Below are 7,567 nucleotides of genomic sequence, written 5' to 3' on the forward strand. Positions count from 1 at the left end.
CACCTTTACAAAGAAAATTTTATTTTCTAGAATATGCACAATTTCAAATTGTGTTCAATCTCTGTACAATTAGCAATCTGTGTTTTGTTCTTTGGAACTGCTTAAGTTGTAATAAATACCTTTTACACTGAGTGATCTCTTAGTCAATAAGGAAATTCTTAAATATGTAATATGATATTTTTATTTTTTTCTAGGGAGAAATTTTAACAGAGAATTAGAAGCTGCTTTTGCTAAAACACTGACCCTCCAATTAGGCCTGCAGATGCCCAATGGGTAACTCAAAGCAGGATGAAAAGCTTGACATCTCTGCCATCATTTTGTCTCTGCCTTTTATCAGCTTAGACTCTGGATCAGGTCCCTGCTCAGCTCTGTACACAGGGACGCGAATCACTGAAGGATATCTGTGAAAAAATGGGAAACACAAGTTCGACTAGCCCTGAATTTACCTAACCTATCTCATAACACACCAGAATGTTCTGGTTTTCAACCTCATGAGGCCAACACTTGCCCAGTGTTACTGTCTCAAGAAGATGTCCACACTGACCTGTGGATGTAGGTCCGCTTCTCACCTACAGGTGCTAGGTGTGCTGCTGCAGGCTCAGAGCAGACTTCCATTGCATCCCCTTCATCCCTGAGGGCTGCAGTTGAAAGGTCAGCATCAGACCCCCGAATGGCTGGGTTGCAGAAGACAGAGTGTCAGCAACGGCTCAGCATAACTCCCACAGCCCTGGCTTTCCCCAGAAATAAACTTTCAAGCAAAGGACTCTTTTTTTCTTGCAAAGATATTCTTACTCTGTTGGCATAGCCTAATTTTACAGTGCAATTTCCAGGCTATCAAAAAAAAAAGGGGTGAATGCTTATGGTAAGGTCACAGTTCACATAATATGCCCTGTATTTTATATATTTAAATATGATCATACTCTGTCTTTCAAATATACTGTTTTTATGGTGCCACATGGTATAAGCCTACCAAGGGAGAGGATGCTCATGGCTTTGGATGAACTCCATAGGCCCCTGCTGGCAGCTTCCTAACTCTGAAAACTAGGGCATGTGGGATTCAGCCCAGGTGCAAGTATGGGAAAGGAGTGCCTGCCATTTCTACATCCCTGTTTCGCTACTCCTGGCCAGGAACTCCTCTGCGATTTCCCTTTGCGGGGAGACTACCCTCTTTGTGTAACACCTTTGAGTACTGATCCCCATGGTCAGAATGTCAGCTACCTGCAGGTATATACAAACAAAAAAAGCCTCCACCCATTCAAGCTGCTCTCACATCTCCTAAGACCAGGGGCCGCCAACAACCCTACTCCTCACGTACCCTCTGCTTGTCTTGGGCTTATCAAACTGGAAATCCGCGGGGTAAAGGTGGAACCTCACCATGTGATCCTTCTGGTCTTGGCTGGTCTTAAACTTCTCTGGGCAACCTTCAATCAAGCACTGGTACTGCAAAAGATAGGGTGTCACCTCCCTGATCCAAGTCCCTAGCACAACGTGTGCCCAGCCTGATTAATTACCCACCATGTCCTGCCTCTCCGCCAGGATCTGGAAGAGGGAGTCATGCCACTCCAGAATGTGGGCATCCAGCAGGTGTCCGGAGGGGAAGGCGGGGCTGCAGAGGGAGCAGGCATTCCCGTGTAGCATGTTGTAATGGTGCTGGTAGTCCTCCAGGGCAGCGAACACCTGGCAGCAGCTGGGGACCTGACAGGTGAACTCAGGCACCCTGGGAAAGGAGGCTAATCTCAACGGAGGAGGCACACTTTGCTGAAGCAGAAACCCCAGTGTGACTTTTCATCCAGAGTAAGAGGCCCAATAAAGCTCCTGAGGTTCTTTTGGAACTGGGAACTGAACTCAGGGGTGCTCTACCACTGAGATACATACAACCCTAGCCCTTTTCATTTTTATAGTGAGACAGGGTCTTGCTACAGGACCCAGGCTGGCCTTGAACGCTGGGATTCGAGGAGTGCGCCACCGCGCCACACTCCAAGCCTTACTTATTAAAAAATGAAATTTCCCTAACATGCCACAGGCGGAGTAGACGTGCCAACGCTTGCACCGGAGGGTCTCTGTGGAGGGATCTGAGCCCTCAGCTGCATGAGGCGGTGCGGGGGAACGGGCGCGGGCGGTGTCGCTCACCTGGATCTCTCCGGCTCCTCGGCCATCTGCGTGAGCACATCCTGCAGGTAGAGATGCCTCTGCACGTCCCGGTCCTACAGGAGACAAGCGCCGAGGTTAAGGCCGGGGCCCGCCCCAGCGTCAGGCCCCGCCCCTGCGCCCCTGCGCCCCTGCACCTCGAAGAGCTCGTGCTCCCGCGGGAGGCGCACTGGACGTGCCACAAAGCGGAAGGGCGCCGCCTGGGCCGCGGGGTCCCTCTCCACTGGCAGGTGCTGGCCGCCCCGGGAGTGCGGGCCAGGCGGGCGCGCGGCGCGACGGGCAGCAGCATCACCCTTCGCGGCGGCGCCGCAGCCCGTCGAGCCGGACGTGACGTAGCTGCGCTTCCTGTGGCGGCCCGCCAGCGCGGCGGCTACGGTGGCGGCGGAGGTGAGTCGGCGCTTAGCTGGTTCGTGCAGCTTCTGCCCCTGCCCCTACCTCTGCCCCTGCCCCTCAGGCCGCATTCTCCGCCCGCCTGCACCGGCAGGATGCGGCCGCCTCTCCCCGGCCCCGGAACGGCCCTGCAGCTGGGCCAGTGGACGGGGAAGTTGGCGGTCCACTGTGACCTGCCTCCGCCGGCCGCACTACGGGGGCTTCCCGAACTCTGCCCGGCGGCCCTGCCTGTGTCCTGCGGGCTCTGCCTCTCCCGGCTCCTCCACCGTTCACCACAGGTAACGGGGGAGGAGGTCCCAGGCGGTGCTGCCACCCGAGCCCACCGCCTCGCAGGGGGACGAAAGTCGGAGGACAACCTTACCTAGTGGGCGGCGTGGAGCCTTCACTCTCCCAGCGCCGCGGTTTCTCCTTTTTTGGCGCTGGGGCTTGAACCCACCAGCGCTGTACCACCTGCTCCATCCCCAACCCCGTTGATTTTGAGCCAGGGCTTGAGCTTACGGTCCTCGTGCCTCAACCTCCTGAGTCTCTGAGATTGCAGGTGTAGGTCACCCCACTTTGTGGAATGGTTCATCTTTGAGCACGGCTTCTGTGTACCTGTGTGCAGTGCCAAGGAAGAGAGGCCCTGTTCCATTACTGTGGTTACATGAGCGCCTCTTGATTGGAAAGTAAGGTGCTGGGGACTTGGGCGCAGCTTCAGGCCTCCTCCTCTCACCCTCATTCTTGGAGACACTTACCTTGTCCAGGGCTGGAGGTTCATTTAACAAGCTTTCCATTACCCTGAGGTTAGAGTTCCAGTTGATGAACCCTACAAAATTAGCATGCTGTGGGAGTGTGTGCTGGATCTCCTGTTCTTGAAGTCTAACTCAACAGCTGTTTCTGTCTGAGCTGTTGGTGCAGTACTTTTTAACCTTTTGGGTCACAGAACCTTTAAAAATTTGTTGCAAGACCATTTCCTCACAAAATTCACAGACAAATGATTATGATTATCTTTAAGGGTTCTTTTGTTATTTGTGGATCCTAACTTAAGAACCCACACATAGGTGTTTTGAATTGTTCATATGAACAACTAAAAAGTTTTATTTATTTTTATGTGGTGCAGAGGATTGAACCCAGTGCCTTACACTATTGTGTATGCATTAGCCAAGGGGAGCAGCACAGCCACTTCTTGCTGGCCTAGGGCTAAGTGTGCACATAGTCTCCCAGGAGAGAAGAGCCCACAGGGCCATTCGCACAACCTGCCTGGTGCACTGCCTGAGTGGTAGAGTGTGCTAAATGCCCAACTTGTGAAGGAGCAGCACTTTGGGTTGTCAGAAGGTTGTAGCACTGGTGAAAGCAGTGAGGCCAGCTAGCATGCCACAGCTCCCTGAGGAAAAGGAGACAAGTAGAACTGACTGCACAAGGGTAGGGGAGGGGGAGGGCATCGTGATGTGGGGGGGCCTGGGCTGGGCCAGGTGATCTGTTTTGTCAAAGCATGAAGTTGGTCAAATTTGATCTTTTAATTTTTTCATAGAGGTTAATTTTATGAATAACTCTATACTTTCCTTTAGGAGAGTGTGTCTTGTGATGTTGATGCCTCAGAGCTGAAACCATGAGTGAATTTCGGATTCATCATGATGTCAATGAGCTGCTCAGCTTGTTGCATGTCCACAGTGGAGATGGAGCTGAGATCTATCTGCTGCAGAAGAACCAGACCCCGTATGTCACAACCACCGTCTCTGCCCACAATGCCAAGGTGAGCACTAGTCCTTGCTGCAGGGCCATGCACGTCAGGGTAGGTACTTGTTTCTGGCAGTTACAGCAGCTCCCATGAGGGAAGCCACAGTACTTGTTGAGTGCTTCCCATGGGCCAAGGACATGCTCCACTCTGCTGTTCTCCTGGCTCCTGGTAGCAGCTGCTGTCACTTCACATTGTGTAGATGAGTCACTGGAAGCCCAAGTGAGCTGGCTTTAACCCTGACGTAGGTGCTACCCTGCTGTTTCCCAGGGAGGGGCTCACAGAAGCTCGGACATTCCTACAGGTAAAAAGCTACCGCTGTTAAACACATTGAAATTTTTCAAGGTGTTTCCTCAGTCACATTACACATGATTTAAAAAGATTTTCAGTGAAAGATGGTTTTAAATTTGAAATCTGTTTCTAAAACACACTGTGAAGTTTCACTTATTTGGATAAAAGTCAGGACAGTTAGACAAGCTAATAGGGTAGGGTGGAGAGAGACACGCAAACTTCTGTAGTCATCGTCAGCATACACAAGTCACTGGGTTAAATGTGTCCTAGAGCCATACATGGTAATAAATCCTATGGGGACTAGAGTTCAGGGTGTGAAATGAAAGTGTGAGCTACCAGGAAAAGGTAAGTGCTTATTATTTGCTCTTGTCTAAGAAGCAAAAAGTGAGAGAAACTGCTGAAAACATTTATTCTAAATCATGAATGGCTAGTGAGACAAAGAGTTATCCCCCAGAATTACACCAACAGACATTAAAAAGTCTTCAGACTCTAGTCTATATAGCTCAAATCAAATGTTGTGTTTTGTTTTTTCTGTGCCATGTGGGAATTTAGACTCAACACTGAAATTATTCCTTTTTTCCCCCTCAGTCTGGATTTTAATGTCTTACTTCTTATTTTTATTTTTAAAATACTGTGTGGGAAAAAGTCAAATATCTGTGTGGGCCATTTTGCAGAGACTGCTATAATGGCTGAACTGAACTAAGGTTTAGTGAGCTATTTTGTTAAGTATATTATTCTGGTGGCATTTGGGGAAACGGGGGTGGGTGATCCTTGGTGCTCTCCAGCACCTCTGAAATCATACATTACGTGGCTGTGGCTCACTTTGCCAAAATACCAGGGCCAGCAGGGGGTCACCATTTTTAATGACCCACAAGAAACAATTTAGAGAACAGTCAATTTCTTTTATTGAACATCTGTGAAAGCCACAACTTTTTCACAAATTACATTCTCTCCAACAGTACTGGACTTTAGAACTGGGTATTTTCTATTGCTTGAGCTAGCCAGGGAAAATCTTCCCAAGTTTAAGATGATCCTCTCTGTCTGAGAAGACCATTACAGGAAAATCACCAAACCACAACCCCACAAACTGATGTCAAGCAACGGATGTGACTGTTAAGTATGAGTTACAGATTCTGGAAGGTCTTGTTAGGTGAAGAACTGCCTGGCTGTTAAAGAAATAAAATATGCCCTATCAATAAAGGAATGAGCCATATTTTCCCCAGAAATAGCTGCTTCTTCCCACTTTTCTCACATTTGCTCTTAAGAATTCAGCACAAGTTATAAAACTCAGGAAAGTTATTCCCAGAATTCAGCTTAGTAAGACAGTAAAAAAGCTACAGAAAGTTACAAGTAATTTCAAAAACAGCAAGCTCTGCGGATGTTTACAGCCACAGGAGTATTTGAGGTTTAAATGAAGTTGTATAACTCCTTGTTTACGTTGGTTTATTTAAATATAAGCTGGCCTGAGTGGTTCTCATTATCATTTCTTTCTCAATCAATCATCTCTTCAACAAATGTTTTTTGAAAGTATACTCTGCAATGTACTATTTTAACCTTTACATAATAAATATTAATTTTGGTATTAGCATTTTAATTCAAATATAATTATATTTTAAGTAAATATATATATATATATATATATATATATATATATATAGACATATTCAAGAGAGCAAAAAATAGCATTTCCAATAAGTATATCAAAGTTCCCCCCCAAAAAAAGTTCCTGTACTGATCCCCTCACTCCACTTAATTATTGTTATCTTCACTAAAAATCCTTTCATTTCATAGGCACTCTACTCTATCCAGCAAAAAAAGAAAAGTACATAAAATGTCTCATGCTAATGAAAAAGACAACTATATAATTCTACATTTCAGTAAAAAAAGGCTGTCTGCTGAGAGGAAGCAGGCACAGGACTTTCCATTCTAACTCAGTGAAGGCCTTTCTTAAGAAATACAAAGACAATTTCATGAGAGTAGATTTTAGGCTCTCTCAGAACCAGATGACATAAAAGAGTGAAATTTTAAGGTGAACTTTCTTTCAAATTAAAAGCAAATTTCATTTGCCTGTGATTAACAATCATTTAGGAAAAAGCCTTCATTGGCCAGACACCAAATTTAAACGGAAATAAGTTTTTGGTGAAGTAGGGATTCTTATGGGGAAACATTTATAGAGAGATTTTGTTGGGAAATAAATTCCAGAGTTATGCACAAACTAAGGGTTGTCTTGACTTTTTTTTGACTGCTTTTGAATGTCTATATTTTTAAATTAGTAAAAGAGGAAGATTTGTGGAAAGCTTTTGGGAAATTGAAAACTAGTACATGGTTGCAATATATGCTGAAAAAAGTGCTTATGTTAGATGTTTTCATAATTCAAAATGTCAAGTTGAAAATAACAAATAATATTCGGCTAGCAATAAGGAGTCTCATAATTCTTTGTAATGTAAATGGAATGTACTTAGTGGAAATCAGTTTCTGAATAGAGGCCTTTATTGTGATGTGTATATATAGAAGATTTAAGACCATTTACTCTAAAATGTTGAGCAAAAGTAGAAACATGACCAAAAATTATTAGAATTTTCACCCTCTGTGGAACTTCAAGAGTTTTTTAAGTAAAAGGAAAAAAACAAAAAAAAAGAAAGAAAGAAAAGAAAGTTCATTTCTGTGTGCTATAGAAGTACTTAACGCTTTGCTGTCAACAACACTTGGGAGAAAAAATTTCCTCAACTTCTTGCTCTATTGGTTGGTTTCCACTCAGTCCCTAGATATTTTTCATTCTGCTTATATGGCTATCATTTGATGCCCAATGTAATAAACTATAGGTAGAGATGCTGATTTATTTTGTCTTAACTATTTGGTAAATTTATTTTGTCTGATAGAATTCAATTTTTCTAATTGCAGGGTCATTATGCTACTCAAAGTGCTAGCCTAGGAGGAAATAAGGAACTTGGCAAATGTATGCAAAAAAATTTTTTTTTCATTTTTTTGAGCTACTATAGATCAAACCCAGGGCTTTGGGCATGC

The 7,567-nt window shown here is 45.3% G+C and overlaps 1 pseudogene; it reads right to left on the reverse strand.

Annotated features, from left to right (window-relative positions):
* Positions 1 to 250: 250 nt before the first annotated feature.
* Positions 251 to 2,437, reverse strand: LOC143386532 (zinc finger protein 511-like; annotated as a pseudogene).
* Between the last annotated feature and the right edge of the window lie 5,130 nt (positions 2,438 to 7,567).

This window comes from Callospermophilus lateralis, unplaced genomic scaffold (assembly GCF_048772815.1).
Source record: "Callospermophilus lateralis isolate mCalLat2 unplaced genomic scaffold, mCalLat2.hap1 Scaffold_116, whole genome shotgun sequence".
Lineage (NCBI taxonomy): Eukaryota > Metazoa > Chordata > Mammalia > Rodentia > Sciuridae > Callospermophilus > Callospermophilus lateralis.